This window comes from Aegilops tauschii, chromosome 2 (assembly GCF_002575655.3).
Source record: "Aegilops tauschii subsp. strangulata cultivar AL8/78 chromosome 2, Aet v6.0, whole genome shotgun sequence".
NCBI classification, from domain to species: Eukaryota; Viridiplantae; Streptophyta; class Magnoliopsida; order Poales; family Poaceae; genus Aegilops; species Aegilops tauschii.
Window position 1 is genome coordinate 148,731,026 of NC_053036.3, and position 25,937 is coordinate 148,756,962.

The window sequence follows — 25,937 nt, forward strand, 5'->3', positions numbered from 1 at the left end:
TCAGTTGTACATCTGGTTGGAGCGGCTAGGTATTTAAACCTGAGGACACACAGTCCTCACCGTATTCTCCTTGAACTAAGGTCACACAGACCTCGTTCAATCACTCGTGGTAAGTCTTCAGGTGACTTCCGAACCTTCACAAACTCGGTCACTCGGCGATCCACAATTCCTCTTGGATGCTCTAGACCATGACGCCTAACCGTCTGGAAGAAGCACAGTCTTCAAAGGTAACAAGCGTCGGATCCACGCAGGATCAATCTCTTCAGTGATGCTCAATCACTTTGGGTTTGTAGGTGTTTGGGTTTGGGTTTTCCTCACTTGATGATTTTCGCTCAAAGTCCTCGGAGGATGGGATGCTCTCAAATGACAAATGTCAGTTTCTCTCGGAGCAGCCAACCAGCTAGTGGTTGTAGGGGGCGGCTATTTATAGCCTAGGGATCACCCGACATGATAAGACATAAATTCCCTTCAATGATATGACCGTTAGGTGGGAAGATATTTTGGGACAGCTGGCGCGTAGCACAGCAACGGTCAGAATTTTGAGTGTCTAATTCCTCAGGGTTATCATGTTCCTCACAGTGTAGGCAATCCGCACTGGCGAATTCCTAACACCTCAGTCAGAACAAATTCCTCAGAGACCAGAAGAACTTCGTCTCTGTCACTGAAGAATATGACTGAACTGTATGAGATTTCCAATGGCTTCACTCGAAGGGATTGGTAGGTGTAGGATTTTGAGTTGAGCATCACTTGGAAATTTTTCCTTAGTATTTCCTCAACCCCCTTTAACAGTACGGTGTTTCCTATGACTCAAGAAAGAGAAAATGAAACTACGAAAACAAAAGTCTTCACGCTTCATGTTCCTCAAATGAATACCAAGTCTTCAAGGTTACACCAATTTCTTCACTTTCAAAGTCTTCAGAATACCAAAGTCTTCAGTCGAAGAACTTCATTTTTAGGGGTCGACTATCTCTGTAATTATCAAACTCCTCATAGACTTATAGACCTGTGTACACTCACAAACGCATTAGTCCCTTAACCTGTAAGTCTTCAATACACCAAAATCACTAAGGGGCACTAGATGCACTTACAATACCACGCTCTAGGAGCTTGTTTAAGACCATAAAGAGCTTTGTGAAGTTTGTAAACATGATTAGGTTTCTTAGGATTGACAAAAGCTGGGAGGTTGCTTAACATAAACTTCCTCCTCAATTTCACCATTTAGGAAAGCACTTTTAATGTCCATTTGGTACAAGGTGATATCATGGTGATTAGCATAAGCAAGTAAGATGGACTCAAGTCTAGCAATGGGGGCATATGTCTCACCATAGTCCATACCTTCGACTTGAGTGTAGCCTTGGGCGACGAGACGTGCTTTGTTGCGAACTACCTGTCCATCTTCATCTTGCTTGTTGTGAAACACCCATTTGGTACCGATGATGTTGTGGTTGTTGTCGGGCTTCTCAACCAATGTCCACACTTGATTTCTCTCAAAGTTGTGTAGCTCTTCATGCATAGCGTTTATCCAATCCGGATCTTCCAATGCTTCTTCAACCTTCATAGGTTCAATGCTAGAGATGAATGAATAATGTTCACAAAAGTTGTTGTCGGGCTTCTCAACCAATCGCGACTCTTGCTCGAACTCATGGGAGCTTTTGCTTGGCTCGGGGTGGAACATCTTCTTCATCTTGTCCTTCTTCTTGGCCTTCTTCATTGTTGACGTTGTCATTCTCTTGTCGTGGTGGAGAAGGAGGTTGTTGATGTTCATCTTGGTGTACTTCCTCGTTTTCTTTGTCTTGGTGTGTCCCACTTGTGGATGCTTCCGTATCAACTCTTGGTTCACCTTATCGTGAGGTGGAAGCTTCCACTTGGACGGACGAGGTACTCTCCTTCACCTCCGTTGGACGAATCTTGCCAATAGACAAGTCTTGGATTGCTTCCGAAGGATCGTTATCTCCTACATCAATTGGCAATTGCTCTACTTGCGAGCCGTTAGATTCATCAAACTTCACATCTACCGTCTCTTCAACCTTTCGGGTGAAATTGTTGTAGACACGGTAAGTGTGAGAGTTTGAGCCATAACCAAGTAGGAAACCTTCATGAGATTTAGGAGCAAATTTAGAACGACGATGCTTATCAAGAATGTAACATTTTGAGCCGAATACTCGAAAGTATCCAACTTGGGGTTTGTTACCGGTGAGGAGCTCGTATGCCATCTTGCCGAGTAGCTTGTGAAGATACAAGCGATTTGTTGCATGACAAGCTGTCTCAACCGCTTCCGCCCAAAAGTGTTTTGGAGTCTTGTACTCATCAAGCATCGTTCTTGCCATCTCAATAAGAGTCCGGTTCTTCCTCTCAACAACTCCATTTTGTTGAGGTGTGTACGTAGCCGAGAACTCGTGTGAAATCCCCTCTTCGTCAAGAAAGGTATCCACATTTGTGTTCTTGAACTCCGTTCCGTTGTCGCTCCGAACCTTCTTGATCTTCACTTCAAATTGATTTTGGGCCTTCCTAGCGAAGTGTTTGAAGATCTATTGGACCTGCGATTTATCATCAAGAAAGAACATCCACGTAAATCTTGAAAAATCATCGACTATAACTAGACCAAATGAGTTACCACCGAGACTCTTGTAGGCATTGGGACCAAAGAGATCCATATGAAGTAGCTCGAGTGGTCTTCTCGTGGTCATGATGTTCTTCACGGGGTGACTCCCTCCAACTTGTTTTCCTGCTTGACAAGCACTAAAAAGTATATCCTTGTCAAATATAACATCTTTTACTCCAAGGATATGATCACCTTTAATAAGCTTATCAAGATTTCGCATGCCCACATGACCTAACCTTCTATGCCACAACCAGCCTTTAGAAGATTTAGCAATTAAGCAAGTTCTAGGTTGAGCCTTTTTAGTGAAATCAACAATGTAAAGATCACCTCTATGTATACTGGTAAAGACCATTTTATGATTGTCTCTTCGAAACACTTGGCAATATACTTCAGTAAATAGGACATTGAAACCGAAATCAGCAAGTCTAGATACTGAAAGTAAATTGTACCCAAGAGATTCAATGAGCATGACGTTTTGTATGGAGCTATCATGTGATATGGCCACCTTACCGAGGCCAACCACCTTACCCTTTGAGTTATCACCAAAAGTGACATACTTTCGAGGGCCATCGTTTTCAGCAAGCTCACGAAACATATCTTTGTCTCCGGTCATATGATCAGTACATCCACTATCAAGGACCCATTCCTTTCCTCCAGCCATGTAGCCGTGAAGATTAGCCATAAGACCAAAGTGTCTCATCGCATCGTCAAGATCATAGTCACTATCATCATCCTCATCATAGTATCCATGTTCAACATTGTCTTGTATTTGATCAATTCCTAGGGAGGGTAATTCATTAGATAAATGATCATCACAATGTTCACCTTTATGAATTCTAATAGCTTCGGATATGATATTGCTAATGATTCCAACATTTCCTTTGGCATGCATGAGATTGGTAAGCTCAAATAGACAATCACCAAAGCTAGGATCACTAGAATTCATCTTACTCAAGGTAATAGACTTATGAGGAATTTCATCTAGGTTTTGCAAGGAATAGTTTGGAAATCTTTCCTCAAGAAATCTCCATATAGTGTAGGCACAATCAAGAGTAGGCAAACATCCAATCAAGTTTCTAGGCAAGCCTCTAGTGATAAGATTAACAGTTCTAAGGTTGCGGATCATGTCAATAGACTCATCAAGGGTAGGATGCAAAGGATCAACATGAGGTGCACAAGGGCTAGTAATGTACTTGTTCAAATGATATTCGTTGAAAATCTCAAGCATTTCATTTTTCCACTCATGAAAGAAATCTCCATCAAGAATAGGCACTATACGTCTAAGACTCCCCAACGTAGACTCATCCATCTTCCTCCAATGGTGATTAAACCAAAGCAATGGAGACCAAAGCTCTGATACCAATTGAAATGATCGAGAAGAGGTGTCTAGAGGGGGGTGAATAGACTCTAAGAAGAAAAGTAGCAGTTTTTAATTTCCTTAAGTTGATGTGGAGTTTTGGCACAAGTTTAACCATTCACAATACATATCAAGCAAGCATGACAAGAGTATATGAGCAACGGAAAGTAAAGCATGCAAGTTGCAAGAATGTAAAGGGATGGGATTGGAGTGTGCAAACGCAATTTGGAGACATGGAGATTTTTTATCCATAGTTCCGATAGGTGGTGCTATCGTACATCCACGTTGATGGAGACTTCAACCCACGAAGGGTGACGGTTGCGGGAGTCCACGGAGGGCTCCACCCACGAAGGGTCCATGAAGAAGCAACCTTGTCTATCCCACCATGGCCATCACCCACGAAGGACTTGCCTCACTCGGGTAGATCTTCACGAAGTAGGCGATCTCCTTGCCCTTACAAACTCCTTGGTTCAACTCCACAATCTTGACGAAGGCTCCCAAGTGACACCTAGCCAATCTAGGAGACACCACTCTTCAAGAGGTAACAAATGGTGTGTTGATGATGAACTCCTTGCTCTTGTGCTTCAAATGATAGTCTCCCCAACACTCAACTCTCTCTCATAGGATTGGATTTGGTGGAAAGATGATTTGAGTGGAAAGCAACTTGGGAAGGCTAGAGATCAAGATTTATGTGGTTGGAATGGAATATCTTGACATCAACACAAGTGTAGGTGGTTCTCTCTCAGAAAATGTATGTTGGAAGTGTGGGCATGTTCTGATGGCTCTCTCCACGAATGAAGAGTGGGTGGAGGGGTATATATAGCCTCTACACAAAATCTAACCGTTACACACAATTTACCAAACTCGGTGGGACCGAATCGTGAAACTCGGTCAGACCGATTTAGTTCATAATGTGACCGGTAGGCATTTCGGTGGGACCGACACGTCAACTCGGTGAGACCGATTTAGTTAGGGTTAGGGCATAACGTAATCTCAGTGAGACCGATTACACAAATTCTGTGGGACCGATTTGGGTAATAAGCGAAACAGAGTGTTGGCCAAGCAAACTCGGCGGGACCGATTGCATATCTCGATGGGACCGAAATTATTGCACTAGGCAACAGAGAGTTTGCAATCCCATCTCGGTGAGACCGAGATCCCATCGGTGAGACCAAACCGATTAGTGTTTCTGGCAGTGGCTATGTCAACTGAACTCGGTGGCGCCGGATAGAAAGTTTCGGTGGGGCCGAGTTTGACTTTTGGTTTGGGACATATGTGGATATGAGAGACCGGTTGAAGGGCTTTGGAGCTGATACGTCCATTTTGCATCATGCTTTTATATTGATATTTATTGCATTATGGGCTGTTATTACACATTATGTCACATTACTCATGCCTATTCTCTCTTATTTTACAAGGTTTACATAAAGATGGAGAATGCCGGTGCTACCTCTTGAGCACTGCGTAGGTTTTCCCTTGAAGAGGAAAGGGTGATGCAGCAAAGTAGCGTAAGTATTTCCCTCAGTTTTTGAGAACCAAGGTATCAATCCAGTAGGAGGCCACGCACGAGTCCCTCGCACCTACACAAACAAATAAATCCTCACAACCAACGCGATAAGGGGTTGTCAATCCCTACACGGTCACTTACGAGAGTGAGATCTGATAGATATGATAAGATAATTTTTTTGGTATTTTTATGATAAAGATGCAAAGTAAAATAGAAGCAAAATAAAAGGCAACGGAAATAGCTTGTTGATGGGAGATTAATATGATGGAAAATAGACCCGGGGGCCATAGGTTTCACTAGTGGCTTCTCTCGAGAGTATAAGTATTTACGGTGGGTGAACAAATTACTGTTGAGCAATTGACAGAATTGAGCATAGTTATGAGAATATCTAGGTATGATCATGTATATAGGCATCACGTCCGAGACAAGTAGACCGACTCCTGCCTGCATCTACTACTATTACTCCACACATCGATCGCTATCCAGCATGCATCTAGAGTATTAAGTTCATAAGAACAGAGTAACACTTCAAGCAAGATGACATGATGTAGAGGGATAAACTCATGCAATATGATATAAACCCCATCTTGTTATCCTCGATGGCAACAATACAATACGTGCCTTGCTGCCCCTAGTGTCACTGGGAAAGGACACCGCAAGATTGAACCCAAAGCTAAGCACTTCTCCCATTGCAAGAAAGATCAATCTAGTAGGCCAAACCAAACTGATAATTCGAAGAGACTTGCAAAGATAACCAATCATAGATAAAAGAATTCAGAGGAGATTCAAATATTGTTCATAGATAAACTTGATCATAAACCCACAATTCATCGGTCTCAACAAACACACAGGAAAAGAAGATTGCATTGAATAGATCTCCACAAGAGAGGGGGAGAACATTCTTTTGAGATCCAAAAAGAGAGAAGAAGCCATCTAGCTAATAACTATGGACCCGAAGGTCTGAGGCAAACTACTCACACTTCATTGGAGGGGCTATGGTGTTGATGTAGAATTCCTCCGTGATCGATGCCCCCTCCGGCGGAGCTCCGGAACAGGCCCCAAGATGGGATCTCACGGGTACAGAAGGTTGCGGCGGTGGAATTAGGTTTTTGGCTCAGTATCTGGTAGTTTGGGGGTACGTAGGTATATATAGGAGGAAGAAGTACGTCGGTGGAGCAACAGGGGGCCCACGAGGGTGGAGGGCGCGCCTGGGGGGGTAGGCGCGCCTCCCTACCTCGTGGCCTCCTGTTTGATGTCTTGGCGTAGGGTCCAAGTCCTCTGGATCACGTTCGTTCCGAAAATCACGTTCCCGAAGGTTTCATTCCGTTTGGACTCCGTTTGATATTCTTTTTCTGCGAAACTCTGAAATAGGCAAAAACAGCAATTCTGGGCTGGGCCTCCGGTTAATAGGTTAGTCCCAAAAGTAATATAAAAGTGTATAATAAAGCCCAATAATGTCAAAAACATAATATAATATAGCATGGAACAATAAAAAATTATAGATACGTTGGAGACGTATCAGCCGGCAGCTGGAATTCTGGGCTGGAAAAGGAGCAAATATTAGAGACCTATTCTGCAAAACTCCAAAAGTCCTAAAACTCCATGAAAGTTATTTTTGGAAATAATAAAAAATACTGAGCAAAGAAAATACCAGAGGGGGCCCACACCCTGGCCACGAGGGTGGGGGGCGCGCCGTACCCCCCTGGGCGCGCCCCCTGCCTCGTGGGCCCTCTGGTGGCCCTCCGGTGTCCATCGTTTGCTATATGAAGTCTTTCATCCGAGAAAAAATCATAAGCAAGCTTTCCGGACGAAACTCCGCCGCCACGAGGCGGAACCTTGGCGGAACCAATCTAGGGCTCCGGCAGAGCTGTTCTGCCGGGGAAACTTCCCTCCGGGAGGGGGAAATCATCGCCATCGTCATCACCAACGATCCTCTCATCGGGAGGGGGTCAATCTCCATCAACATCTTCACTAGCACCATCTCCTCTCAAACCCTAGTTCATCTCTTGTATCCAATCTTTGTCCCAAAGCCTCAGATTGATACTTGTAGGTTGCTAGTAGTGTTGATTACTACTTGTAGTTGATGCTAGTTGGTTTATTTGGTGGAATATCATATGTTCAGATCCATTATGCATATTAATACCCCTCTGATTATGAACATGAATATGCTTTGTGAGTAGTTACGTTTGTTCCTGAGGACATGGGAGAAGTCTTGATATTAGTAGTCATGTGAATTTGGTATTCGTTCGATATTTTGATGAGATGTATGTTGTCTCTCCTCTAGTGGTGTTATGTGAACGTCGACTACATGACACTTCACCATTCTATGGGCCTAGAGGAAGGCATTGGGAAGTAATAAGTACATGATGGGTTGCTAGAGTGACAGAAGCTTAAACCCTAGTTTATGCGTTGATTCGTAAGGGGCTGATTTGGATCCATATGTTTCATGCCATGGTTAGGTTTACCTTAATACTTCTTTTATAGTTGCAGATGCTTGCAATAGGTGTTAATCATAAGTGGGATGCTTGTCCAATTAAGGACAGCACCCAAGCACCGGTCCAGCCACATATCAAATTATCAAAGTACCGAACGTGAATCATATGAACGTGATGAAAACTAGCTTGACGATAATTACCATGTGTCCTCGGGAGCACTTTTCTCTATATAAGAAATTTTCCAGGCTTGTCCTTTGCTACAAAAAGGATTGGGCCATCTTGCTGCACTTTATTTACACTTGTTACTTGTTACCCGTTACAAATTACCTTATCACAATACTATCTGTTACCGATAATTTCAGTGCTTGCAGAGAATACCTTACTGAAAAATGCTTATCATTTGCTTCTGCTCCTCGTTGGGTTCGACACTCTTACTTATCGAAAGGACTATGATAGATCCCCTATACTTGTGGGTCATCAAGACTCTTTTCTGGCGCCGTTGCCGGGGAGTGAAGCGCCTTTGGTAGGTGGAATTTGGTAAGGAAAAATTTATATAGTGTGCTGAAATTTACTCTCACTTGTTACTATGGAAAGTAATCCTTTGAGGGGCTTGTTCGGGGTATCTTCACCCCGACCGGTAGAGAAAATAGTTGCTCCTCAACCTACTGAACCTACTGAAAATGTTTACTTTGAAATTCCTTCGGGTATGATAGAGAAACTGCTAGCTAATCCTTTTGCAGGAGATGGAACATTGCATCCCGATTTACACTTAATCTATGTGGATGAAGTTTGTTGATTATTTAAGCTTGCAGGTATGCCCGATGATGTTATCAATAAGAAGGTCTTCGCTTTATCTTTGAAGGGAGATGCATTGACATGGTATAGGCTATGTGATGATATGGGACCATGGGACTACAAACGATTGAAATTGGAATTTCATCATAAGTTTTATCCTATGCATCTTGTTCATCGTGACCGTAATTATATATATAATTTTTGGCCTCGCGAAGGAGAAAGCATCGCTCAAGCTTGGGGGAGGCTTAAGTCAATGTTATATTCATGCCCCAATCATGAGCTCTCAAGAGAAATGATTATTCAAAAAATTTATGCTCGGCTTTCTAACAACAATCGTTCCATGCTCGATACTTCTTGTATTGGTTCTTTTATGATGAAGACTATTGAATTCAAATGGGATTTATTGGAAAGGATTAAACGCAACTCTGAAGATTGGGATCTCGACGAAGGTAAGGAGTCAGGTATAACACCTAAGTTTGATTGTGTTAAATCTTTTATGGATACCGATTGTTTTCGTAAAGTTAGCACTAAATATGGACTTGACTCTGAGATAGTAGCTTCTTTTTGTGAATCTTTTGCTGCTCATGTTGATCTCCCTAAGGAGAAGTGGTTTAAATATCATCCTCCCATAGAAGTAAAAGTAGTTGAACCTATTAAAGTTGAAGAAAAGACTGTCACTTATAATGATCCTATTGTTCCTACTTCTTTTGTTGAGAAACCACCTTTCCCTGTTAGGATAAAGGATCATGCTAAAGCTTCAACTGTGGTTCGTAAAAGCAATATTAGAACAAAGCAATATTAGAACTTATACACCTCCTGAGCAAGTTAAAGTTGAACCTAATATTGCTATTGTTAAAGATCTCTTGGCTGATAATATCGATGTGCATGTTATTTATTTCTGTGAGGAAACTGCTAGAATTGCTAATCCTGGTGCTAAAGATAAACCTAGACCTGTGGTAGGCATGCCTGTTATTTCTATTAAAATAGGAGATCATTGTTATCATGGCTTGTTAGATATGGGTGCTAGTGCTAGTGCAATACCTATTTCTTTATATCAAGAAATTATGCATGATATTGCACCTGCTGAGATAGAAGATATCGATGTTACCATTAAACTTGCCAATAGAGATACTATTTCACCGATTGGGATTGTTAGAGATGTTGAAGTATTGTGTGGGAAGGTTAAATATCCTGCTGATTTTCTTGTTCTTGGTTCCCCACAAGATAGCTTTTGTCCCATTATATTTGGTAGACCCTTCTTGAACACTGTTAATGCTAAGATAGATTGCAAAAAGGATGTTGTTACTATTGGTTTGGGAGATATGTCTCATGAGTTTAATTTTTCTAAATTTCGTAGACAACCCCGAGATGAGGAATTTCCTAGTAAGGATGAAATTATTGGTCTTGCTTCTATTGTTGTGCCTCCTAATGATCCTTTAGAACAATATTTGCTAGACCATGAAAATGATATGTTTATGAATGAAAGAAGGGAAATAGATGAAGTATTCTTTAAACAGGGACCTATTCCGAAACACAACTTGCTTGTTGAAATCCTAGGGGATCCTCCTCCACCCAAGGGTGATCCCATGTTTGAGCTTAAACCATTACCCGATACTCTTAAATATGCTTATCTAGATGAAAAGAAGATATATCCTGTTATTATTAGTGCTAACCTTTCAGAGCATGAGGAAGAAAAATTATTGAAAACTCTGAAGAAGCATCGCGCTGCTATTGGATATACTCTTGATGATCTTAAGGGCATTAGTCCCACTCTATGTCAACACAAAATAAATTTGGAGAAAGACGCCAAACCAGTTATTGATCACCAACGACGGCTAAATCCTAAGAAGAAAGAAGTGGTAAGAAAGGAAATATTAAAGCTCCTTGAGGCAGGTATAATTTATCCCGTTGCAGATAGTCAGTGGGTAAGTCATGTCCATTGTGTCCCTAAGAAGGGAGGTATTACTGTCGTTCGTAACGATAAAGATGAATTGATTCCACAAAAAATTATTACAGGTTATAGGATGGTAATTGGTTTCCGTAAATTAAATAAAGCTACTAAAAAGGACCATTACCCCTTGCCATTCATTGATCAAATGCTAGAAAGATTATCCAAACACGCACATTTTTGCTTTCTAGATGGTTATTCTGGTTTCTCTCAAATACCTGTGTCAGCTGATGATCAAGCAAAGACCACTTTTACTTGCCCTTTCGGTACTTTTGCTTATAGAAGCATGCCTTTTGGTTTATGCAATGCACCTGCTACATTTCAAAGATGCATGATGGCTATATTCTCTGATTTTTGTGAAAAGATTTGTGAGGTTTTCATGGATGATTTCTCCGTTTATGGATCCTCTTTTGATGATTGCTTGAGCAACCTTGATTGAGTTTTGCAGAGATGTGAAGAAACTAACCTTGTCTTGAATTGGGAGAAATGCCACTTTATGGTTAATGAAGGCATTGTCTTGGGGCATAAAATTTCTGAAAGAGGCATTGAAGTTGACAAAGCTAAAGTCGATGCTATTGAAAAGATGCCATGTCCCAAGGACAATAAAGGTATAAGAAGTTTCCTCGGTCACATCGGTTTTTATAGGAGGTTCATTAAGGACTTCTCAAAAATTTCTCGGCCTCTGACTAATCTATTACAAAAAGATATACCTTTTGTCTTTGATGATGATTGTGTAGAAGCATTTGAAATACTTAAGAAAGCATTAATTTCTGCACCTATCGTTCAGCCACCTGCTTGAAATTTACCCTTTGAAATTATGTGTGATGCTAGTGATTAGGTTGTAGGTGTTGTTCTAGGGTAAAGGGTTGATAAGAAATTAAATGTTATTCAATATGCTAGTAAAACTTTAGACAATGCCCAGAGAAATTATGCTACTACTGAAAAGGAATTCTTAGCAGTTGTTTTTGCTTGCGATAAGTTCAGACCTTATATTGTCGATTCTAAAGTAACTATTCACACTGATCATGCTGCTATTAAATACCTTATGGAAAAGAAAGATGCTAAGCCTAGACTTATTAGATGCGTTCTCTTGCTACAAGAATTTGATTTGCATATTATTGATAGAAAGGGAGCCGAGAACCCCATTGCAGACAACTTGTCTAGGTTAGAGAATGTTCTTGATGACCCACTACCTATTGATGATAGCTTTCCTGATGAACAATTAGCTGTCATAAATGCTTCTCGTACTGCTCCATGGTATGATGATTATGCTAATTACATTGTTGCTAAATTTATACCACCTAGTTTCACATACCAGCAAAAGAAAAAGTTTTTCTATGATTTGAGGCATTACTTCTGGGATGACCTACATCTTTATAAAGAAGGAGTAGATTGTGTTATTAGACGTTGTGTACCTGAGCATGAACATGAACAGATCCTACGCAAGTGTCACTCTGAGGCTTATGGAGGACATCACGCTGGAGATAGAACTGCACATAAGGTATTGCAATCTGGTTTTTATTGGCCTACTCTCTTCAAGGATGCCCGTAAGTTTGTCTTGTGATGAATGTCAAAGAATTGGTAATATTAGTAAACGTCAAGAAATGCCCATGAATTATTCACTTGTTATTGAACCATTTGGCGTTTGGGGCTTTGATTATATGGGACCTTTTCCTTCCTCTAATGGGTATACACATATTTTAGTTGCTGTTGATTACGTTACTAAGTGGGTAGAAGCTATTCCAACTAGTAGTGCTGATCATAACACTTCTATTAAGATGCTTAAAGAAATTATTTTTCCGAGGTTTGGAGTCCCTAGATATTTAATGACTGATGGTGGTTCACATTTTATTCATGGTGCTTTTCATAAAATGCTTGCTAAGTATGATGTTAATCATAGAATTGCATCCCCTTATCACCCAGAGTCTAGTGGTCAAGTAGAATTGAGTAATAGAGAGCTCAAATTAATTTTGCAAAAGACTGTTAATAGATCTAGAAAGAATTGGTCCAAGAAACTTGATGATGCATTATGGGCCTATAGAACTGCATATAAAAATCCTATGGGTATGTCTCCGTATAAAATGGTTTATGATAAAGCATGTCACTTACCTGTCGAACTAGAACATAAAGCATATTGGGCCATTAAAGAGCTCAATTATGATTTCAAACTTGCCAGTGAGAAGAGGTTATTTGACATAAGCTCACTTGATGAATGGAGAACTCAAGCAATGCCAAATTGTTTAAATAAAAGGTTAAAAGATGGCATGACAAAAGGATACAAACGCGTGAGTTTAATGTAGGTGATTATGTGTTGCTATACAACTCTCGTTTAAGATTTTTTGCAGGAAAGCTTCTATCTAAATGGGAAGGTCCTTACGTTATCGATGAGGTCTATCGTTCCGGTGCCATAAAAATCAACAACTTCGAAGGCACAAATCCAAACACTGCAAAAAAAAGACACATCCGTGACATTTTGGGCCGAACGAAATTTTTTTTGTCATACTTATGACACTTCTATGACGATAATTGTGACAAAACCCGGTATCATCATAGATGTGGTGGGGTCCTATTTCTATGACAAAAAATCATGACAGAAAATGGGCTTTTCGTCCTGGGCGGGCCGGAGACGCAGCTGCATGACATTCTTTGGGCCATCCATGACGGAGAAAACTGTGGTAGAAGCGAGGGCGCGGAAAATATCGCGGAGTCCCCGGTTACGGTGGGTGGTCGGGGGCCGAGCGATACACGTTTCTCTCGTACGTACGAGCGTGTGTGCGAGGCGTTGGGCTCTAACTGAACCCGAGCGAGGCGTTGGGCTCTAACTGAACCCGAGCAATTGCACTGCAGGCTACGCGTTACTGAAACCGATCGATCGATCGATGGCTGTTAACTGAACCCGATCGAGCGATTCCTTCGCTACTGCTACTAACTGAAGTCGATCGATGCTACCTCTGGATGAATAGTGAGCGTTGCGGGAGGGGGGTGGATGAACAGTTCCCGGTGGGGGTGGATGAACAGGACCCCGTGGCGTTGCCTCTAGATGAACAGTACCCCGATTGATCGAGCCGGTTGGGACTGGATGAACAGGACCCCGTGGAGGGCAGGATGAACAGGACCACCCCGTGGAGGGCTGGATGAACAGTAGACGGTGGAGGGCTGGATGAACAGTAGCCCGTGGAGGGCTTGTTGAACAGTAGCCGGTGGAGTAGCGCGCGGTGGAGGCTGGATGAACAGGAGCCCGTGGATGAACAGTCACAGGTGGAGGCTGGAGGAGGTCGACGGTGGATGAACAGTAGCCCGTGGAGGCTGGAGGGGGTCGACGGTGGAGATGACACACTACAACAAACTCCCCCATACACCAACGCATATCCAACAACGATGTTAGTGTATGTGTTGTTGGGAGCCACCCCACCTCCCCACAAAGGGATCAACCTCCGCGCACCCCCACCTCATCCTTTTCTTTACAGTACCGTACCCACCTCCACCTTATCTGTGTCCCCTCCTTCCAAATATATCACACAGCCTAAAATACCATATTTTTTTCTCCCGGCCACCTCTCCCCCTGATTCTCTATGTCTCACACCACAGCGCCGCCGCCGCGAACTCCGATTCCGGGAGGCTCCGGCGGACTCCCAACCCACTGCTCACGAATCTCCCCGACTCCCTCTATGTTCTCCCCCGAACCTTCGCCCCCGTCCATCGCGCCCCTGCACGCACGCCACGCAACAACCCCAGTCGCCAAGCGTCGCCGGCGTGGCTCTGACAGCTCTGGTTTATCAGCCAACTACCATTGCATCACCTCACGCGCAGCAGCCGGCTCGGGATTGACATTGGTACTCCATTTGTTCTACCTCGACTCTGACATGCACTTGTGTGGTTCTGGTGTTTACTGTATTAGATTAGATCTGATTCACCATGTGTTGATATGTACTACTTCTGGATGAGTAGTACCCTGTCATGCGTTATGGTCAGACTTTCGTCTTACTATATAGATGGATCGATGGATAATTAGGCATTTTTTCAAGTGAAATTAATCATTACATACTAGCATGTAGCATGACCTGTTCAATAACATCAACACAGTTTTCTTATAAAAGGAGATCAACCTGGTTCAAATTGGAGTGAGATAGTGTATCAGCGATATATCATATGCGATCATGTATGTCACCGGAGAAGACAGCATGTCAGTGCAATTATGGGTCCATGATACTAGCATGATTATTTTAAATGGAGAACCCCCTTCTCAATAGACTGAATCGTTATTTATTTGGTGTCACATGAATACATACAATATAATAAATAAACAAGTCCCACTTTTATCCATCCGTCCCAATATTTGTGTTTATTCTATAACCCTTTGTTCCATCTACACTCGCAGGTTCTGACATTATCTTTTACTAAGTGTGTGCTTCTGCTATTTTTTTAACAGATTTATCTACTACACTAGTGCATTGCAATAAAGAGAAATCCATGAATATGCAGAAGAAGCCTTGAGAATTATTTAAGTCAGTTGTTTATAGCGTGGTGAGGATCCTTTCGATAGTTCATGTTGTTCATATTAATGTAAGGAAAACATGAATTTGTATATTCTATTTTTTCGGTTGATATTTTTTCCCCTGACCAAAAGTTACATTAGTTTCAGCTTCTTATTCAGTAAAAATGGGCATACTACAATCTCGAATTTTATGCAAAATCTCAGATGGAAATAATTCTTAAACTCATGTTATCCAAATAATTTATAAAACCTGAAGGTGAGTTACAAGAACACCATACCTTGATATTCTCGTCATACGTATATGACTCGTACTCTTGAAATCTCACCTCTAAATCGAGTTTAGTGCATTTTTTGGAATTACATGTACTTCTAAATTCCTGCAATCTCTGTACTGATTTTGTATTTTGTGGGGAGCCACAGATGTTTCCAAATACTAGAAGGATGCATGATTGGTCAGCACACAAACTCTTGGCCAGGTGCCTCTCACATCTTATCTTGTTTGTAATATATTCTCCAAGCCGTTCCTTGACCACGTTGACCACGCCACGCCGAGAGCCTCAGGGCGGTGGACGACGGCGAGGCCTAGGAAGGGGACGACGCAGAGCCAGGGAAGACGCGGCAGTGGAAGCCCGCGCGGAGAGGAGTACGAGGGTTCACTGGTTCGGCTGCGGTGTGAGGCTGCCGTCGCCGCGGAATAACGGGGGGTGTGGGTGAGTAGAGGGATGGCCTGGCCAGCGATGGGAGTAGTAGGGGGTGGTGAGGCCTCCGCGGCATCACAGCCGGCCACGGGAGGCAGGAGCACGACCGGCGCTGCTTTGGGCGGCTGGAGCAAGAATACCAGAGGTTGAAGAAGCACTGCGGCCGTTGGATGGACATCGTACGGTCACTGCAGCTAGAATCGTTTATATTGACTAAGTTGACAAAGCCCTTGGTACGCGTCAACTTAGTAGGCCCACAGGTCAGCCTCCGAAACGGTGCGCCCCAGATGTCAGGGGGAGGAATCATTTTTTGGGCGGCTGAAGCAAGAATATCTGAGATTGAAGAAGAAGCACGACATCCATTGGATGGACATCCAACAGCCACAGCTGCCAGAACCATGTGTTGTTGACAAAGCCTTGCATACGCGTTAACTTAGTTTTTTTTAGGGACGCATCAACTTAGAAGGCCCACAAGTGTGTGGCAGAGAACATATAGCCCATTTGCGATTTGTAAGAATGTACAGCCCATTTTTTTAATTCTAATGAAATTTACTACAACCCATTTACAGTTTGTTAAAAGTACAACCCATTTTCTAGCTAGGACAACGATTAATAATTTCAACCAACCGTTCAAAACAGAATTAAAAAAAAATTCCCACATTTTTATGGGATCCGAAATATTTTTATCCGAAATTTCTAGTTAGATTAAATATAATTTCAAAATAAAGTTGTATTACGTTAAAATCCAACGAAATATTGCGTGCGCAAAAAGTAATGAAATTAAAATTTTCAAATTCCGAAAATAATATATTTTTTAAACTAATTACGCGTTTGGTGCATTTTTTATAGTTACTGCCTAGTTACTATAATTACATCCCATTTATTATTTCTTAAAGTCCATTTTCTTGTTAAGCCTAATGCATACCTCCTAGGAAAGTTTGCAGCCCAGCGGGGCGCAGAATAACAAGTTGACCCGGATATTGTCTACAACTGTCGGCCCAGTTGCATTGCTGATGTTGAAAAAAAGGCATGTGTAGTACAGTACAACCTAACATGGCTACTCAGCCCACATTTAGCGACGCCGGAAAGGCCCAAACAAGGCTTCTATACAACTTTTTGAAGTCACTGAGCTCAATTAATAACTTAAGGAAAAAGTTAGATTACAGTGGAACCTAATTATAAGCTGTCACGGGCAAAGAAATAATTCAACGGGTCCCACTTGTGCGCGTGTGTGTGTGTGTGAGAGAGAGAGAGACCCATCAGTCGATGCTCGTAAATACATCTTTCAGCCATATGCATTGCTGATGCTCAGTAAAAACTTAGATAGTTGACACAATCATATAGAACATCATGGCACACTTAACTTGCATACGAAAATTTCACGCAGGCGGCACAATCAGGATGGAAGAAGTGGATCGCTACGGGTAGGGCTATGTTGAAACCAACGAACTCGTACATAACGGTTCATCTTCTTTATCAATGACAGGGAAATATCTTGAATGATGTGCAAAGAAAACAGACAGACAACACAATAAGTTCTGCTAGCACATTAAGTTGGCGTACAACCCTTTTTAAAAAACGTTCTGGTACAAAATTAGAGCAGGTACAATCAAATGTACTGGCACATTAGTGCTTCACACCCATAGCTCGGATTTAACTAGTATCTGACAAGATTTAGTTGTTACCTCAAATTAGAGCACATCCAGGCAGCCAGCCCTCCCTCTTCTCCCAAAGAAGCAGTGGCCTCCGCCACGCGATGGAGTAGGCCCTGTGCCATCCATCATTCCGAGAAACACGGGGAAAGTCTGATGTTAACTCCTGTAATGGACGTCGTCGACGGACCCAGGCACCAGCGGCGGCGACAGGACTTCGATTGATGGATTGACCACTTCTTCGACATGCACGAACACTCGATACAGGTACATCCCTAACATGGTCCGCGGCGGCCTTGGTGGCGACGAATAGTACAACCCCGGTTCCTACACCGGTATCTCAACACCAATCACCTTCGGTATGGTGGACGGCTTCTTCATCCATGCCATAACCGTCAGAGCCCAGCTGTCTGGAGGAACGAACATACTTACGAGATCACCTCCAAGGTCGTTGATAAGCTCATTCATGGACTCGCTGTTCCAAGCTCGTCGAGGCATGCCGTGGAAGGTAAGCTTTGTTAAAAATCAAGCTCAGAGGGCACCGAGGCCCAGCCTGGGTGCCATCGATCAAAGCTCACCAGCGCGCCATCGCAGAACAAAATTCGGGAAGATCCGAACACACGACTGTAGTCGAAAGTGTCCGGAACCTGACGAAGAAATCAGGCGGTGGCGGACAGACTTTGACGAGCAAGTCACTTATTTGGATGCCTGCGCAATGCCAAGAGCTTTGACAAGGTCGTCCGACGAGACGGGAGGCCGGTCGCCGTTGATGGTTACCATCAGCACTTTGCCGGCAAACTGGTCGTCAAGCACCGCCATGCCACTGTTGAGCGACAGCACGCAACGACCGAAGGCAGGACATACCTCAGGATCTCCGGCTTGGAGATCCGCGTTGACCGGCGACATGATAGTGAGCTTGAGTACAGGGAGTACAGGAGGGGGATTTGGGGGAACTGGAGTAGGAATCGAGATTCCAGAGGTGGGGGAGGGGCGGGAGATTGGGGATGAAAAGGTAGCTTGAATTTCGAACACGCGCCAATATGCTCTCGGCGCGCAAGCGCACGAAAACACCGGTGGTGCCCACATGTCGGCCTAAGATTCCTTATTCTTTCTTTTTTGGAGAGCCCGGCCTTTTTTTAGGATCTTTTGAGAGCCCGGCCTGAGAGTCATAATTGACCTGTTTGGCATTGTGTTACTACTCGACCCATATTCAACGACACCTCACTGGCCCAAACAAGTGTACATCATCGAAAATACACTGAGCTCAAATTATATAACTTGAAAAAAGGAGATACACTCTGAACACTGGAGAATGGTGATGCCCTCATTTAGTCCACCAGTAGTTCGAGACAATAAACAGTTCGAAACAACGATCTATACAACATTCAAACACTGACTAGTGACTACTACTGACATAAACAGCAAGACATGATAGTTCATAAGAAGTCTTGCTACACCACCAAAATGCACTTATCTGCAGCGCTCAAACTCTCGTGATCCAGACGAGAATGACATTCTAAACAGAGCCAACTATTACATAGTAAGAGTGACATAGACGAGGATGACCAAATGACAAGGAATATTCATAACAAAAGAAAGAACTACCCATCCAGAACAAGCAGCAAAGACAACAAAGTCATTCGAAGAGATGATCCAACACCATCATAATTTCCAGCCCCGCTTCAGCGACCAATGATCCGGAGACACTAGTACTCCACCCTTTCGATGCAACAACCCAATTACCTATCAACCTGAAGGCTTGAACCACATCACTGTCTGTCGTAATTGAGACATCCAAGGATCAAAGTTAATCCGGATGCCTTTGTCATTCTCACCTTCTTTTGGCTGCAGGCTGTATCGTTGACAATCAGGGGAGTTTGCTCCCGAACTCCTAGGGCTCGCCGTGTAGACACAATTTTCCATAGCAAACAGAGCCTCTCTACCATCAAGGTCCTTGCCAACGGTGATCTCCTGGTTAATCGGATAATTGAGTCCGAGAAACAGAGAGTGTGAACCAAGGCTGTTTACCCGCCTCCAACTAAAAAATCCTGAAGGCCCCAACAAGCTGGTATCCTGCTCATAGACGTAACAGCCACTATCCGGATACTCACGTATTTCACGGTGCTTGTATACAGTGGGGTTTTTGCAATATAACTTTTCCGGCTCATGTGTTCGAATGATCATCAGTCTTTTGCCATCGTCTAATCGAGCGAGTCACCAGTTATGCTTCCCTATTTTTGGCAAAGGTGGTGTGATTACAAAGGGCAGTAACTGTAGGGACACTGCATCATATCAAAAAGGACATGCATTGTTAATGTAAGATCAGCATTGTTCAGAGTATGAGTAGGATAATGCAAGAAAGAGCATTGATATGTCCCTGTTGGAATTGGGAGGAAAATACAGGGAAATGTATACTGGGTTTGAAAATATAGAAGTGCCATGCATGGTTATACTCATGTTATCTCGCTATCAATTCTTCACAGGAAACTACCATGTCATGCATGTTATGGAATCATGTTCTGTCCTCACAAACAAATTCTTCAAGGTAACTAACAGACCATGGATTGTTATATACTCGTGTTCTGTGGGCAAAACTTTTGTGAGGATATTATTCTAGCCATTGATTGCTGAAGGGCGAATATACGTATGTACACATGGTAAGCATTACAGGATTTCACTACTTCCAAATATAGAGTTCTCCATATGCACATTTACTTCCCTACTGTATGGTTAGATGAAACCAACAGTGTGGTGCATGTTTCTACATCATGAAAATGAGGAAACTAACATGGCCATTGATACACACTCATATTTAGTAGTAGTATATAGATTACTGTAAAATAAGGAGAATATCCATATATTCCTAACCGTTTGATTATTCAGGGTACAAATTGGTTGTAATGACATGATCACAATCGCATGAATTAACTCATTCCAAATATAGCTGATTTACGGCGTCTCTAATACATTGCCATAGTTCTACTCAAATTCTGCTCAAACAGGGATATGCCAATCATCACAAAAAGTTCAAACAGTGTCATGGTGTCATCATAAACATGAGACGGAAACAACTTACACGCGTCGTCCCAGCAATACGTGGTGCCATTTGCTTTGTCGATCGCGTAGATGATGCCATTGTGTTCAATAGCATCACATAAGTGTGTATTAGCTTTGACGACGATCCACTGCGAGCTGAGTTGTCTCCATCTAAAGAAGGCACCGGCGTAAAGATAGGCGAGTCCCTTGTCGAACAAGGCAATTAGCTTGTAGTCTGTGTAATCCGCATGTCGTGTGGGCACTTGGCAGATTACAATCTTCTGCAAAACAAGGTCCGTCCAACTGACGCGGTAATCTAGATGACTAGGACCGCGATGGTAATACTCTATATAATCCAACGGAGGAAGGATAATCTCATGGGAGGTCTGGAAGTTCACGAGCACCAACTTTTTACCGTCTTCTCTGACGGCAGCAATCAAGTGGGAGTTCATGCCGACCCAGTACATACCTGCCAAGAAGTTTCGGGCGATGGTGATCAGATCGAAGTCGAGGGAAATGATGTACGGCGACCCACTACATACCTGCAAAGAAGTTTCGGCTAATGGAGATCGGATTGAAGTCGAGGGGCATCATGTACGCCTCCGTATCATGGTGAGCCAATCTCGCAAGACTAGATAGCAGCAAGCAGGGTGTCTTGAAAAGCTTAGGCCTCGCTTCAACGATGGCCATGTGCATGCCCCTCGAGCATGCAGCCAACCGCAGGGTGCTTAACATATCCATACACGAACAACAGAGGTCGAGGACGTCACTGGGGAGATAGCTCCAATCGCGGCTCATATGGATCCTGCGCGGTTCGCGTTCGGCCATGGTGGAGTTTGGAAGGTGGGGTTTTGGGGGGCTTGATTTATGGGGGAGAAGGTTGTCGGTGCTGGAGCGGCTAGCGAGGGAATAGTGGTACTGGGGGAGGCGAGCGAGGCGAGCGTACGCGGGGGCACAGTGAGATGATGAAGAGTGACCTCAGGATCTCCGGCGAGACGGAGATGGAGATGGAGTGGTGCTAGGGGAGAGGGAGACGAGGCGAGGCATGCTATACAACGGTGGTGACAGTGACTGCACAGTGCACAAGGTGAGGCTGACTTTGGTAACCCGGACACGCCGCCTGGACTGGTGTCACCTCGGGCGCAGGGTCTTATCACTTCACTGTGAGGACCGGATGAATAATAGTATTTTGACCATCAAGTGTACCACAGTTGTACTACTACTAGTAGTAGGAGTAGTAGGAACATGAGTACACTCCCGTGCTAGCATGCCTCTGGGTTCACTTCATCCTCCAGCTATCATCCATATTGCGAGCAGAACCAAATTCTCGTGCTTGCGGAAGCGCGAATAAGGACTTTTCTTTTTTGAGGATAACCGCATATTCCTTAACCGTAGTAGGAACATGAGTAGTACTCCCTCCGGTCCTCTTTTGTCTGCGCATAACTTTTTTCAGTATTTCTCTAATTAGTCTGCGTATATACCCTTTTGCATGCGCCCATTTCCCTCCATACCCCGCATTCATAGCATTAATTAGCGTACGCATGAGCAGCTACAGCCCAACTCCAGCTAATAAACTGCAGCATGCAAGTGGGCCACTCTGTACGCGTGGGAGAGAGAAAAGGCAACCAAAGAGCCCGTCCAATCCATTGCATGCAGCAGTCAAACCACCGCACCTCTCCTCATGCATGCGCATAACTTCTCCCATTTACTTCTCGATCGGGAACCGATTTTCCTCGGCTTTTTCAGTACTCCTTGATCTTCATTTGCATCCAAACCACACTGCATTCACATTGTTTTAAGGGATAATTAGATTTATGCCCCTAGTTGTGTCCCACTCATCTGTTTTACCCCTAATTCCCAAAAGTCACTGGTTCTGTCCAAGTAACTTTGCTCCTATTATGCTTTTGCCCTTTGACCGTTTGACCATCAGTTTGAAAACTTCATAACTAATTCATACTAAATCAGAAAAATGCAAATAAGATACCAAAATGTTCAGAAAAACATCACCTATACGTCAGTGTTATTTGCATTCATGAAAAAAGTGTTGGAAAGTGCCCATCCGAGTTTTAGGTCTTATGCTACCACCATGAATAGTAAAATCTAAAAAAGTTCAAAAAAAACTAAAATAAAATTGGTGGCAAAGAATGACAAAATGTTTTAAGTGCCTGCCATGTTTCATCAGGGAATAACATTCGTGGGTGCCGCGGCAAAAAAAAACAATCAGCAATCCAAAATAGATTATTTTTTTAGCACGACTTCCATGAATGTCGTTTCCTAATGAAACTTGGCAAGCACTTTGAACATTTGTTGTTCTTCGCCACCATATTTTTTTTGAATTTTTTTGAATTTTTTTAGAGTTCACTATTCATGGTGGTATCAAAAGAGCTAAAACTCGGATGTGCACTTTCCAACACTTTTTTCATGAATGCAAATGACACTGACATATAGGTGATGTTTTTCTGAACATTTTGGTATCTTATTTGCATTTTTTCTGATTCAGTATGAATTAGTTATGAAGTTTTCAAACTGACGGTCAAATGGTTAAAGGGCAAAAGCATAAGAGCAGCAAAGTGACTTGGACAGAACCGGTGACTTTTGGGAATTAGGGGTAAAACAGACGAGTGGGACACAACTAGGGGCATAAATCTAATTATCCCTTGTTTTAACCTCTTCACATCCTCCTGGAGTAATTCCGAAGCCCCTATAAATAATCATCTTCTTCAATTAGATTAGCCATCTAATCCTAATTCTCCAAACCATAGCCCTACGGTCCAGCGGTTCCAAATGGCAAAAGAGATCGAGATGCAAGTTTTTTAGCGTCCAACATGTCCTCGTTGAAGGCTCATTGAGCATAGTTGCCACAGTCACCGACCACCCAAGGGTTGTTCGGAAGTGGATCAACAATGTATCCAACTCCCTCCAAAAGGTGGAGATGAATGTCATTGGTCTCGACGCAGAGTACACGGAGCATGCCACTGGGAAGATCCAACGCGCCGCTGTCCTTCAACTGTGCCTCGAAGATGATGTTTTGGTGTACCACATCATACACGCGCCCTCCATACCAGGTGAGCTTCACGATTTCTTGTCTCGGGAGGACATATACTTCTGTGGGGCAGCCATCGCAGGGGACAAACAGAAGTTGGAGCCGTACAACCTTGATTTGAAAAGCATCACTGACCTACAAACCAGAATAAAAATTCCTGTAGAAGATTGTGATAAACCGACACCATCCCTATTCGACGTAGCAAATTTTGTGCTAGGAACAAATCTTCAGAAGGGTGACGAGACGCTGGCATTAAGGTCATCTGGATGGGAGAATTATCCCTTGACGTACGAGCGGATAAAATATGCTGCCCTCGATGCCTGTGTGAGTTTCGAGATAGCTGCAAGGTCCAGAGAGCTTGTTGCGAAGCCGTCTCCCACAGAAAATGAGAACAAGAAGAAGAAGAAGAAGAAGAAGAAGAAGATGTTGCGCCAGCAGCAGGGCATTATGGATGGATGTACTATTTCCTCTCTTGTAAAAAAAATATTCCCTCCCTATGTATATTGATATAGATGGACTATTCGATGGTGTGCATGTCTTTGGAACAAGTAGTAGCGTGGGTCCGCTTGACTATAAGGAACTATTTATCCGCCTAGCTTTCTCTACTACTCCTTCTAGTGATCTGTATGCAATGCATGTATCCGTAGACATGACAGCTTGTCCATGGAAGTTCAACTACGGCGACCATCACGTTTCATCCACTGCCACTCGCGATTCCCACGACGCCGCTCCAACCCACGGCACCACGTTCCCCGACGTGCGCCTCACCCCTCTTGGCCGCACCGCCCCTCTGCCTTTGTGTGCATGACATGTGGGCCATCTTAAATGCGGCGAGCATCAAGTTTCTACCACAGCCACACGCAATTCCCACGACGCCGCACGAACCCATGACACCACACGTCCCGCACCATCGATTTTTCATCCTGTGGCTGTGACACATTTCGTCCCAGGCATCAATCCTTAGCTGGAGTACTTCTGTACTACAGGTAGTACCCGCCGGTGTGGCCATCTACGCCTCGTAATGCCCCGACGCCTAGCTGTGGCACCCTCGCCACGGCCACGCCACCACCGGCCGGTTCATCTCGAACGAGTGAGTCGCGAACCACACCACCACCATGAGAATGACATGTCGGCCAGCAGCATTTAAGGTCCGCATGTCATTGACTCATAGGCCGGGCACTAAGCCACTGAAGTTCGGTCCCGTGGGCCCCGAGAGGGAAATGTAACTCCTGCGGCAGGCCTTGTGGTGCTCCCGCAGTACGAGCTCTAGTAAGGTACACGTGCATTGCACGCATGAGATTCTGGTGGTTTGTGCATTATGCTTCTACATGTGGAGTCTTCTAGATTCTACATGTGGTAAAATCTGGTGGAATGTAGGTGATATCCAACGGCCAGTAGTGCTCGGATTTGCCATCTTTGTACCGTCGGATTGGCTTGATCCAACGACCAACTTTCAAAGTTATGGTTTGGTTTGCAGCCTAAGGTTGCCACGCCTAAGCTTAGGTGTGCCGGCATGTGTTTGGTTCATTGCTACACTTGTGGCTTGCCACACTTTTCTAGCTACATGGTCCACATGTCATAGACTCAACTTCTTGCCAAATCTTGCCACACTTGTGGTGGACATTTTGTTAGCCACATTTTTTGTGGCAGACACACTTTGCCTAAGCTTAGTTGTGGCAAAGTTAGTCATGAATGAAGTTCAACCATGGAGTCTTCTAGATTCTACATGTGGCAGAATCTGGTGCAATGTAGATGATATCCAACGGCCAGTAGTGCTCGGATTTACCATCTTTGTACCGTCGGATTGGCTTCATCCAACGACCAACTTTCAAAGTTATGGTTTGGTTTGCAGCCTAAGGTTGCCACGCCTAAGCTTAGGCATGCCACAAGTGTGTTTGGTTGCGTTCTCGTCTCAGCATAGTTGTTCCCTCTTCATGCATGCTCAACTCAACACCCCTCTTCATGTATGCTCTCTTCATGCATGCTTCTAGTGTATTTGTGCTAATCTAGTGTGGACTCATGCACCCTCCATACACTCTACCAAACACCCAAAAATGGGTCGAGAAGGGAACTCTTGGGATCATGCACCCTTCATACACCCTACCAAACACACCAGACATGTGTTTAGTTCATTGTTACACTTGTGGCTTGCCACACTTTTCTAGCTACATGGTCCACATGTCATAGACTCAACTTCTTGCCAAATCTTGCCACACTTGTGGTGGCCATTTTTTTAGCCACTTTTTTTGTTTCAGACCACTTTGCCTAAGCTTAGTTATGGCAAAGTTAGTCATGAATGAAGTTCAACCATGGAGTCTTCTAGATTCTACATGTGGCAGAATCTGGTGGAATATAGATGATATCCAACG

The 25,937-nt window shown here is 43.6% G+C and overlaps 1 long non-coding RNA gene across 2 annotated transcripts; it reads left to right on the forward strand.

The window, feature by feature from the left end:
• Positions 1 to 14,082: 14,082 nt before the first annotated feature.
• Positions 14,083 to 16,393, forward strand: LOC120974491 (uncharacterized). 2 transcript variants are annotated; one of them, XR_012203778.1, is made up of 3 exons: positions 14,091 to 14,477; positions 15,074 to 15,168; positions 15,560 to 16,393. It is a non-coding gene; the product is annotated as an uncharacterized lncRNA (long non-coding RNA). The 2 variants fall into 2 exon arrangements; XR_005769880.2 differs by lacking the exon at positions 15,560 to 16,393 and having other exon boundaries at positions 14,083 to 14,477; positions 15,074 to 15,249.
• The last annotated feature ends 9,544 nt before the right edge of the window (positions 16,394 to 25,937 follow it).